The sequence below is a fragment of the Argiope bruennichi genome, chromosome 8 (genome assembly GCF_947563725.1).
Source record: "Argiope bruennichi chromosome 8, qqArgBrue1.1, whole genome shotgun sequence".
In the NCBI taxonomy this organism is placed as follows: domain Eukaryota; kingdom Metazoa; phylum Arthropoda; class Arachnida; order Araneae; family Araneidae; genus Argiope; species Argiope bruennichi.
The window spans coordinates 37280003-37293030 of record NC_079158.1 but is presented as its reverse complement, the minus strand read 5'-3'; the positions used below and the strand labels follow the sequence as shown (position 1 = coordinate 37293030).

General features: G+C 30.1%; 1 protein-coding gene across 2 annotated transcripts in view; it reads left to right on the top strand.

Moving 5' to 3' along the window:
• Positions 1 to 13028, top strand: part of LOC129981413 (fos-related antigen 2-like) — a 120117-nt gene that overhangs the window by 62906 nt on the left and 44183 nt on the right. The gene's annotated exons all lie outside the window — the stretch shown is intronic.

Here is a 13028-nt window from a genome sequence, read left to right as displayed (position 1 = left end):
ATGGGAATCTTTCTATTCAGTAAAAATCATAGTTATTCCTCTAATATTCAACCTAAATGTTCTGAATATTTCATATCAATCACAAATAGATTAAGTTTTCATAAGAGCCAAAATAAATTTTTGCTATTGCATTTATATTCCAGATTTCTGTAGACATTTATAACGATTATGATCAGGTTGTCAAAAAAGTGCTTTCTAGAAAGCTTTTAAACCATGTTTATCATTATATAAATTGAAGTTGCCATCTAAAAATTGGAAATAAATAAATTTATTAATAACTAATGAATAATTTAATTATTATCCATTTGCTACTAGATAGTGGATTTACTTAATGGATTAAATGAATAGTGGATTTACTAATGGATTAAATGAATAGTGGATTTACTAATGGATTAAATGAATAGTGGATTTACTAATGGATTAAATGAATAGTGGATTTACTAATGGATTAAATGAATAGTGGATTTACTTAATGGATTAAATGGATAGTGGATTTACTTAATGGATTAAATGGACAGTGGATTTACTTAATGGATTAAATGGATAGTGGATTTACTTAATGGATTAAATGGATAGTGGATTTACTTAATGGATTAAATGGATAGTGGATTTACTTAATGGATTAAATGGATAGTGGATTTACTTAATGGATTAAATGGATCATTCGATTTATTAATTGTTAGATCCGAAATATTGTTTTTATAAAATTGCAGTATAATGCACACAGCAAGATTAAAAATATTTTCCTTTAGAAACTTTTATAATCGTATAAGACATACCGAACGTTTGAACCATCTAGAACTGTCCCAATTCCCTGATGTCTGAAACATGGATTAGTCGCCAAAATCATAAAAGTAAAAATCTTTTTTGATAATATATTTCGATTTTCCACTTATCTACCCCAACTGGTCTAGATCTTCCTCCGAATATCTGATCATCCCGGGCTGAAGTTTAGAAAACAAGGTGCTTGTTCCCAGTTGTGTAAGATATTCCTGTCAATTCAATAAGGAGACCTTATCTGATCATAGCTCAAATTTCGTCCCCTAAAGTGGGTTCCGGTTGAAAGCAACAAGAGGAAAATGTAACTTAATGAAAAAAATTACAATATCTAAACCGTTTAATGAATGACGTAAAAATCCTCATAAAGCTCAATAACTAGTCCTGTTTGATCTGTAACATCCGTTTTATATAACATCTGGACCATACGACTTCTAGCCATACGCTACATATGGAAAGGAAGCAAATCTCATTTAACCTCAATTAGTTATAAAAATACAAAAATGATATTAAAAAAGACCCATAATCAAACAAGTAGGCTTTTATAAAATCCACTCAAAAAACAGCCCTCATGTGCTTTTACCTACTAGAAAAAACAGTCCTAACCACTTAACCTTGAAGGGAAAAAACGAAATCCTACAATTTAATTACTCAAATCATCCCTCTTAGCGAACAGAGTGAGATGAAAAAGCATAAACATGCCGATAGCAATCTCGTTTTTGACCATTCGTCATTTCCTAGCGCACGACTTCTTCTCCAGTATGATTCGACCGGAACTTGAGAAAATCGTGGGAGGATGAAAAGTTAATCCGTTACTTTCAACTACATTTTAGCGTAGGCGGTATAGAACGTCATAGTGGCAGACCCCCTCACGAGACCCTTCATTTTTTTGGTCCAGTTGAGATGAGTTGACAAATTTGAAGGGGACATTAGCTTCTGTAGTGACTCACTGCGCCCACAGATAGTTTACTGTACAGACGATAGCCGTAGGAATAGTTAATATGATTACAGCGAAGCGCGGGCGAGTTTAATAATTAATAGTTAAGGGTGTTGAGTTGCATGCTGGGTAAGTGGCAGGTGCGAGGCGATAAATAACAGATAAACACCCACTTCTAGTGTTAAATGGGAAATAAGCAAGTCAATTAGAGTAAAATATTTCTGAGAAGCGTTTAGAACGTGTAAGAAATATTTTTCAAGTAATGGTATGAATTAGAGTAACACTTATTTCTTTAGAAATTATTATATTTAATCGTTATTTGAAATTAGTTTTAGGCTAAAACCATTACAGTTATTTCTTTAGAATTTATTACATTTGATAGTTATTTGAAATTAGTTTTAGCTTAAAACCATTATAGTTATTTTTTTTAGAATTTATTACATTTGATAGTTATTTGAAATTAGTTTTAGGCTAAAACCATTACAGTTATTTCTTTAGAATTTATTACATTTGATAGTTATTTGAAATTAGTTTTAGCCTAAAGCCATTACAGAAAGTGACAACATTATCTGAAGAATTATCGACAATAGGAAACAAATAATATAAAGGAATTTTTTTTTAAATGCATTTAAAGCATGGAATATTTCTCCGTGTAAACGATACAAATTTGAGTGTTGGGCAGTTATTTTTTGTAATTTATAAATTACTAGCTGGCACCCAGGTCGTTCCCGCCGCAGAAAAAAATAATTTTGGAAATATCATTTGAAGTAATTATCTTGTTTAATTAGGAATGGTAGAAAGAATGATATTTATTTTCTTGTCGACAATGAATGCATTCATTGAAATTGAATAATGTATAAAGGAAGAGTATAAATAATATGATTATCATATATTATATAAAATCCATTTTTATATATTAGATATAATAATTTCACTAAGCTTATAACCCACGCACAAGTACAAGCAATAAGTTGACCAAGTTTCATCGCAATCAGATGAACAGTACGGTAATGCATAAAATACGAATAAACAAAAATTCACTTTTATATATTATATATTATTATATATAAAAATTCACTTTTATGTATTTACATTTGAAATTTATTCAAAATAATATATAGCCTGAAAACTGTGCAAAAATGGTAACAACATTCTGTAGAATCCTCTTTATTTACAAAAAATTAATATTGAAAAATCTTGACGGGTTTTCAAAGTAAAGAAATTATCTTTAATATAATATTATCTAATCTAATAATATATCATGCCAATGTAACTTATTACATTAAAACGTGCCATATTTGCAAATTCTTACTAATTAAAGAAATATTTTTAATATCTCATAATTAAAAGAAATTGGAATTTTTTTTCAATCGTCCTTTTCATTCGTATTTGTTGAAAAATTAATGTTATCTTCTTTTGTCATTGTATTTTGATAAGTGAACAAATTATAATACAGTGAAGCCTTCAAATCTTCTTTTTATTAAAAATTCTAAATTCCATAAATATATTTTATACTTTTCTTTATCAAAAAGAGTGTAAAAATTACATTTTCTTCAAACTAGCATAATATATATGCAAATGTACGTAGCTATTCACTCCATTTTAAAATTTAATTCAATACGGCTGTGCATTTTTATTTTTATTTATTTATTTATTGTTATCATGCCTGTCCATTTTCATTTAAACAAATGTCACAATCAATTTCTTTTATTCGTTCGATAGACAGGAGACAAGGAAAACTAAATAGAATACATCATATGAACAAACATTACAAGTGCTTTTCTGAATACTAATGCATTTAACAATGAAGTAAAATGACACTCATTTTAAAAGGAACGAATGAAATATAAAAAAATTAACTTTAACATATCTTATTTGTAAACTCTAATGCATGAAATGTTAAGAAACATTCCAACACAAATTAAATTTAATTAATTGACAATTATTTTGATTTCAGTTGATGCCAAAAAAATAAATATCAAAGCAAAATTATCCAAGAATATTCTAAAAACTAAGATATTCAGAGTTGCTTGTGACGAATCATTTAGCAATTCTGAACTCAAGATGATAGATAATCCTTCAACTATAAATTATTCACTTCATTTTCCTTCCTTTTGTGACGATATCGTTTTCTTCTTTTGAATAATTTCTTCTACTTAAACAAAAACTTGACTTCTTATACTTGTCTTATAAAACTTATTATTTACTTGATCTTTTCAACCTTAGAGTTAAGAAGTAAATTAACGATTTTGCGTGATTTGTTTAAGTGGAATTGTTTGAGAAAATTGAAAAAAAACTATTCAAGAATTCCAAACATCATCTTTTGTATAAAATACCTTTGTCTGACATCATCCTTTGTTAACATTAGGAAACGAAAGTTTACTCTATCTCAAGTAAGTTGTTTAACGATGATTTGTTGGCATTGTTTGAAGAATTACATTCAGTTTTTTTTAACTACTTAACTTTCTAATTTAACAATTTTTTGTAACTTTAATATAAGCAGTTCTAGAAACGCCTAGAATTGCAAAATAAACAGAATTCAGAAAATTGCAAATGACAGAATAATCAATGAATGACGTAATGTCTTTTATGCCTCTTAGAATGATACTACGTTACAAATGATGGCATAGCAAAGCAATGGCGTAAGGATGTTTCGATGCCTCTCAGAGATATACAAAGTTACAAATAACAGTATAATTAATGAATGACAGGATACCATTTCCATGTCTTTTAGCGCTATACAAAGTTACAAATGGCAGTATAACCAATGAATGAAAGGATGCCATTTCTATATCTTTTAGAATTATTCTAAATTACAAATGGCAGTATAACCAATGAATGAAAGGATGCCATTTCTATGTCTTTTAGAGCTATACAAATTTATAAATAACAATATAATTAATCAATGGCATGATTTTCCTATGCTCAGAAGATTGGGAAAAAATTAATCAGGCAATGGCTAACCATGTGGATAAATTGCATAGGAAATCCAGCTGTAAGAAGTTAAAATTAAAATTTCCTCAAAAGGCATAAATTATTCTTAAATATATTAAGATCATACCAAGGTCTGTTAGGAAAAGTTTTCAAGAAATTCAACTTGAATTGCTTTTGTCTGTATTGCTTGTGAAATTTAAGGTAGGAATAAATAGATTTAATGGGTAGAAAGAAGCGGTAAGGGGATTTTTATGTATTTACCTATACTCCCAGTATCATATTATCTATTATATAACATACTAAATTCTTTTACTACCAATTAAATTAATTGCTTTCTTTGATAATCCCTCATCTATTCTCACAATCGGCAATTAGGAAACAACAGTCAGAAAAAAGAAACTTCGCAGCTTCATTGCAATTCTCCTTTCGTTGTTATTCAATTTTTATGTCATTCTTTTTTTTTTCTAAGCCTAATGTCAAACACGATGTCGACTGTATTTTTCATTGAAAATTTTCCTCGCTGTCAACAACCAAGACCAGTAAAGTTCGTGCAAATTACCACTCAACCTTAAGAAAAGACCGAATCCTCTAACGTTAATTGCACGACTTGTAAAAGCGCATAATTACTCCCGACGGCTACCGTCCAAGCAAATTAGCTACTGTTTCAACTGGATAAATAAAAACCCTTTGTGAAAATCAAGGCTACACACCTGTCAAGCAATTAATGAACAAAAATAAAGGAATAAAAGAAGAACCTTAAGAATTATCCCAACCGTATAGAATAGAGGTGAAGAGGGGGTTGCAAACAGCAACTGTTGCATCAAGAGAATCGTGCCAAAGGGGAATGTGACCCTTCCATCAAGAAGTCGAGATTCAAAACTGACCTTTTCTATCCTTAATTTTTGGCGACCTTGCGTAGAGAAATAAAGACTTTCTCCACACGTGGGCGTTCGTTACTTCGTATCTATCTATTATTTTTTTTATAAACGTCTGATAATGGTGGCTATTATTATTTGAAGACTGTTGAAGAAAGTTAATATAAATGGAAATGTGTGATTTGTTTCACCCCAACCTTCTGAAAGTGCCAAACTCTCATCAGTTAAAGGGCTTTTTTGCCGCAATAAATCACACTTATTAAATTCTAATTACTCTTTGGAATGTGGCAGCTCATCGAACTGCTTTTTTGGCGATTCTTGGCTAATAAATGGGCTTATGACAGGCATTTTTCTTTCATCACGATTTGTTATCAGAGCTTATTTACTTAGAAATCTTGCACTGATGGATGATTTCCATCATGATAAGTCGCTTTTACAGTGATTTATATTCAGTTCAAATCTTCCAATGCGTAAGGACATATTATAAATTAGAGATTTTTCCTATTGGCGCAAATATTTATGCAAAATACTTTTATGTTTAGTTTAAGATGATAATAATCTGCAGATAAATCAATTACAGCATAGAGCTGTCAGTTTCAAATACTTTTTGGTCAAAAGTTACTTAATATGCAGAAAACTTGTTAAAATTAATTAATACGAGTTTTTCCAAGATAGAATTTAACTACTAATATAAATCAAAATTGGAGGTCATGCCCATAGGTTAAAAGCATATATATTTAAGACTTTTCCTCATGTAAGTTGGTTTTGTTATTTTTCATTTTCATGGAAATTACGATTACTTTTTTTTTCTTTGCATCGTTCAGTAAATAATGTTTTTAAACACTTATAAAATACTTCAGATTTCTTATTTAAAATATGTAATAATTCAAGATTTCGCTAATTTGCTTCTCTAAATCAATATGAACAGGAGACGACTAAAATTTTTTACGAATGACGAGGCTATCTTAACAATAAATGGGCTATTAATACCTTACCTAGTACAAGGTATCTTGATTGAACTGAGTGATTTTTGCTGCAACTACACGAAAATCGATGGTAATCTCTAATATATATACCACCATCCATGGGTCAAAGAATCCTGTTGGAGGTATGTTCCATCATCAGAGTGGAATCAACTCAATACCGCATCATTGTGATATCACAAAGAGATGCAAAAACCCATTTACTTATTCGATGACTAATCAACTATGAACCCTCACGCTCACCCATGGGAAGTCTTGACATAATTTAATTTTTATATAATGTTTTCTTATATACTTTAATATTAAATCTTAAAGGTGTAAAATAAAAAAAGTGCTCATTTTTTTTTTTTGTCAAATCAAATATTCGATAGAAAGATTAACCAAAATATCTCTGTTTTAATGATGTGAACAAAAATTACGTCCAGAATCTTCAGGGAATAAATCTTAAGGGTATAAAAAATGCATATGGCGATAAGAACAGCGCTTCTGATTTGTGAGAAATCGCATACTATAACAGTGCTATGACGTAAAAAAGTGAATTTGTGCTCATTCCCATATTAAAAGCTTTGTTAGTTATTAGTTACTAACGTAAAGTTTTATTTGTTTAGTTTTTACCGTTTTTGAATCATTGTATTCACAGACATCTTTAATTCTAAAAACGCTTAGGAATCCCTATTTGTAGAAATCCTTAGAAGTTCATGAAAATCTTGAGTTCAAATAAGTTGACAATGTATTATGTTTGTATGTACAAGATAATATACAAGTTTCGAGTACAAGAAAATTAAAACAAGTGCTTGAAAAAATCATTGCTAACGAAAAATTATACTAAAAACAAATATCATTTATTGAAATTATTTAAATGGTACATTCTAGAGTGAAAATATCTGAAACAATAAAAAAATTGAATGATTTAGCTTTTTTGAACATCTGGGTTCGCGCTGGCTTTAAAGCAGAATCTATATTTGGGAATCAAAAGATTGTAGGTTGGAGACGTGATTCTATTAAACATTCCACCGTGTACATCTATTGCATATTTTATAAATCCAGTTTCCAGTTCGAAGACTTTTACCACAAATGTGATATTTTGTGATGTAGTGGTAGAGATGCTGGTCTGAATTATTTGATGACGGTTCGAATTCGTGATATCTATCTCAAAATATTTTTCTTGTAGCTTCAAAACAATCATTAATTTAACTAAACTAAATTTCTTCTTTTAAGCTTTTTTTTTTGTCTCGTGGCAGCTTGCTATCTATTCATCTTGGAGAGTATGATATGCTTCCGGAAGAACATCAAACGACGGCGGATGGTTGCTTGCCGAAAAATCTTGTTTTGATAACAGATTCGATCTCCGTCCTCAGAGCATGTTTAATGTGTGAGAAAATGGAGCAAATATTGGGAAAGAATAGCGTTCGCAATTTCTGTTGGCTATAACTCAAAATTCTAAATTCCGATCTCCTTTCATGTTGTTGTATAATTGCACCTTTCATGTTGTTGTTGCACATGTGAAAGGAAACGGTCAATAATCAAACAAAATTATAAGACCAGTAACCAAAGCATACGGCCAGTCAGCAAACTACATGAAGTATACTGACCAGTCAGCAAACTACATGAAGTATACTGACCAGTCAGCAAACTACATGAAGTATACTGACCAGTCAGCAAACTACATGAAATATTTGACCAGTCAGCAAACTACATGAAGTATCTGACCAGTCAGCAAACTACATGAAGTATCTGACCAGTCAGCAAACTACATGAAGTATCTGACCAGTCAGCAAACTACATGAAGTATCTGACCAGTCAGCAAACTACATGAAGTATCTGACCAGTCAGCAAACTACATGAAGTATCTGACCAGTCAGCAAACTACATGAAGTATCTGACCAGTCAGCAAACTAGATGAAATATCTGGCCAGTCAGCAAACTAGATGAAATATCTGACCAGTCAGCAAACTACATTATCTGACCAGTAACAAACTACATTATCTGACCAGTCAGCAAACTACATGTTCTGACCAGTCAGCAAACTACATGTTCTGACCAGTCAGCAAACTACATGTTCTGACCAGTCAGCAAACTACATGTTCTGACCAGTCAGCAAACTACATGTTCTGACCAGTCAGCAAACTACATGAAGTATCTGGTCAGTAGGCAAGTAAGGGGATAAGTACAAAACGTCTTAAATTCCCTTATTTTGCTGTTGATACTGTATAAAATGAATGCAGAAATACTGAATAAATTCAATCAGTGTTATCGAGTTTCAATCAATTGAGAACAACTTAAATGGTTGATATTTTAGATGAAAATTGATGCATAACGTGGGATTATTGGAATCATCGTTAATTTTGGATATGAGTCATTATTTTTGTAAGAATATAAATGAACTGTTAAGTAGGTATATTCAACAGATAAAAACTTCTTTTTTACACTAACTGTTAACATTTAGGGTTTCTTTGAAAACTGGGCGTTCACCAAACTTTTCCTCTTTGATATTTTGTTCATTCTAATAAGATTTTGAAAGCATTGAAGCGATCGAATGAGAAACAAGGCAAACAATAAGTGAAAGAAGCAAAGCTGATAAAAGTCAAGGGTGCGTTTAGTATTTTGTAACCTTCTAGTTTTTGTTACTTTATCAAATTCTATTGCTACTTACTTACGTTGAGCATACTTGGCACTTTTTATTCTAAAATAAAAATTCGGATGTTTCTCACGAATTTCAGCATTAGTTTTGCAAGCCTACCACATAGCAAATTAAAGGCTTCCATAATATCCTTTGCATATTTTATATTCGAGTTTCAAAGGCATTTATAAATTATGTTTAAAATAATCTATCAAAACACTTACTGTTGTATAGAGAAAAAACTTTTACTTGTAGCCTTCTAGTTTTTGTTACTTTATCAAATTTTATCACTAAGATAATCAACTTAGATTCTGTATACTTGTTGCTTTTTATTCAAAAATAAAACCCAAAAAATTAAAAGTTTCTCTCAAATTTCAGCATTAGTATTATTGGCTTACCACATAACAAATTAAAAGTTTCAATAATATTGTTTGCCGATATCCGAGTTTCGATGTAATCGTAAACTGCGTTTAAAATAGTATATAAAAATAATTTTACTGTACAGAGCACTTACAGGGAAAAAGTTTATTTTATGTATTTTATTACTTTTATAGATCTTTGATATGGAAAGACAAATTAAATTTGATTCAAGATGCCGTCTTAAAAAAAAATATAGAATTAGGCAAGCTAGTTGTAAAATTTGAATTGTTGGGTATTATCGCACGAAAACCGCTAATGTCTCAAATATTGTAAATCTTATCATGTGACGACTGGATTCATACTCTTTCATTAACTTCTCTGAACGAATATATTGTAGCTTGTATTGAGCTATAAAATTGCATCAAATGCCTTCAACAAGAATATATTTAATGGGACACATGCATTGAGTATGGAAAAGGCGGCACAATACTACTTCTTACTAACAGTCTCCATCAATCCATCAAAACAGTCTCTCTTATTACGATGGTAGTTTTTGTATTTAATCATTTGAATTCCAAAATTTTAATTCATATTACAAGTTGCCTATACATTATTCATACAAGTGTGATTACATTTTAGACAGCCCCTGGTTTGGGGGTCTTTAGGGAAGGATTATGTGATGATGATGATGATGTCGTGTCCGCGCTACCACGAAAAGGGGGTGCAGTAGCTTCTGAGGGTAAAGACCCCTGAGCACCCGAGGGCAGAAGTCTGATTTCTAGCTCATATGACGATGAAACTCACATTCGCTTGCACACCCCCTTTTGACGGGGGGGGGGCACATTCACACACCTCACAGAACACACATGAAGAACAACCATGCCCGAACCAGGACTCGAACCCAGGACCCCCTGATCACGGGGAAGACGCGCTACCCCTATGCCAGGACGCCGGCGGAAGGATTATGTGATCATTATAAATAAATTTCGTGTATGATTCAGGCCTAAGAAATGAAAATCGTTTTCCTCTTTAATCTGTCATTTTATCAAATATTGCGCTTTTACTTTCAACTTTGGCGTGGAAGTGCCACTAAAATATTAAGGTGCTGAATTTTTCTATAGAGTACACTTAATTTACTGTATAAAACAACTACGATTAAAATACGATGAAAACTTGAAGTATAGATTTCTAGATTCTATATAGCAATAATATTAGTTCTGTAACAGCAGGTAAGAAAAACTGCTCTTACAGAACATGGTCTTTATACAATCATATAAAATGAATTCTTACAATTAAAAACTGAAAGTACTTGGAGTCATACATATCGCTATATCTCCAAATTTCATTTAACTACAAAAAAAGTATCTGTAGTCAGTGAAGCTTTCCTACATAGTTTTGGAGTGTTACAAAAATATTACGATACAAAACTGCCATTGTAGAGAATATTTACCTTTATTTGCTGCTACATAAAATAACTACAGATAGTCGACAAGAACTTTATAAATTGATTGCTATATTCCACATAGCAATGATGTCACTTTTAAATATGAAAAACTTGTTGCCACTGAATGTTATATTTATACAATCATATAAAATAAATATTTATATTAAACTGTAATGGATTCAGTCTGTTACATATCTCTCTATAAGTCCCCGGATATCGTTTAATTTTTGTAAGAAACTAATCTGTAATCAGTGCAGTTTTTTTCCTACGTACATTTGATGTATTTCCCTATCTAAGAAAGAGGCCATATCTTTATTTCTAAACAAATTTTCTGCCTTTTGCATAGCTTCCAGGTCCTGCCATATTGTCCTTTATCTAGACAATAAAAGTTTTATTGGATTGCGCCCATTTCGTTGGAATAAAGAAATAAATTGCCATTGTGATTCCACGGTAATTCTTAAAATCAAGATAAAAAAAATCAATTGATTCGTCTCTGTGATAATGGAATTGAATCAATATTGTGAAATTTAATTTGAAAGTGAATATTTAGATAACCTTAAAACCTGTAATAAAAGAAACATTGTTTTACACTTTTCCTAACTGAAAGTTCCCCATTATTTTTCTGAAGATAAAAGAAATGCTTACAAACAAACATTAAGCGAAAGATAATAGAATAGATTTATACAAGTGTTATCAGATAACGAAGGCCATTTTGTGTTATCTGTTAAGGAGAGCTGTCCTAGACATGTTTACGATTGTCGTCTTTTGTTTTATAAAGGTAGAGTTAGTCTATTATCAATAAGAAGTTTTAAGAAACCATTTTCACTAACAATTAAAATTCTTTTTCATACCCCTTCGGCACGTGCTGAAACGGTTATACAGTCAATAGAGGTACATTTTACGAGCAATATTTTATTTACACAGCTTATTCCGTCCAAATACAACTTTTGGTGACAGTTCTGTACAGTTCCACATCTCAAGATATTATTAATTTAATATGTTAATGATTTATTTTAATTTAATTTTTTTTTTATTTTAGTTCCAAAGTTTAAAAAAATTACGAAAAATTTAAAATAACTGGTGAAAAAAAATTTCGTTCAATTATTTTAAATTCTTTGTTTGATGTTATTACAAATTCACTACTGGAGTCATGTAGTCCCTACTACGTATGTTCCGGATAAAGCACATGAAAAATATAAACAAATATTTTTCTTTAATAATCCCAATGTTATTCGGAATGAAATTATTTTCATGTATTTTTACTAATAAAAATTTAACTATTATAGATCACAGCAAAATCCATGTTAAAACATTCTTATTTTGCATTATTTGTTTAGAACAAATGCTTAAATTTAAAAATAAAATTAAACTCAAATATTTATAACAAAGATTAACGTTATCATATATCTAATCAACTTTTGAAAATTGAATTGGAGTAAATGTTTTATACGAGGAAGTAAATATATATTATATATATATATAATATTAACATTTAACATAATTAGCATTCAAATATATTTATTATTAGCTATTAAATCCCAATGCTCCTTTAAATAAAAGCACTTTAAATAATATATGTATTATTTTAATTTAAAAGATTCCTTTAAATAAAATATTGTAATGCCCAACATCTTTAGATCGTCTGCATTCGTTTTTTCGATTAAAATAAGATTAATCTGTTGCTTCGATGAATTTCAATACCTTGCAGTTTTTCGAAAAACTTACGACTATTTCTAATGATTTCTAAAAGTATCACAGAAAAACAGTTTGCGATACTAATAACTTTTGAAAAATCATAAAATTTCTTTAAAAATTACGTTCTACTTAATCCTTTTTTTTAATATGACATATTTATTTGAAAGCAAGATTAGGAAGACTTTGAATCATTTATATAAAATTGGAATTGCTGCTGCACCCTCAAAAAGTGGTACTTCCAAGCAACAGGTTTTTTTGTTCCCGGACAAAACTCGAAATAGTAATTCTATTTTTTTTTTTTTTTTTCAAATATAACATAACAGCAAGGATAATATAGATAGGAATAAACAATTGCAAAAAAAAAAATTAAAAAAATGTTTAAACATATTTTATTTAAGAAAGA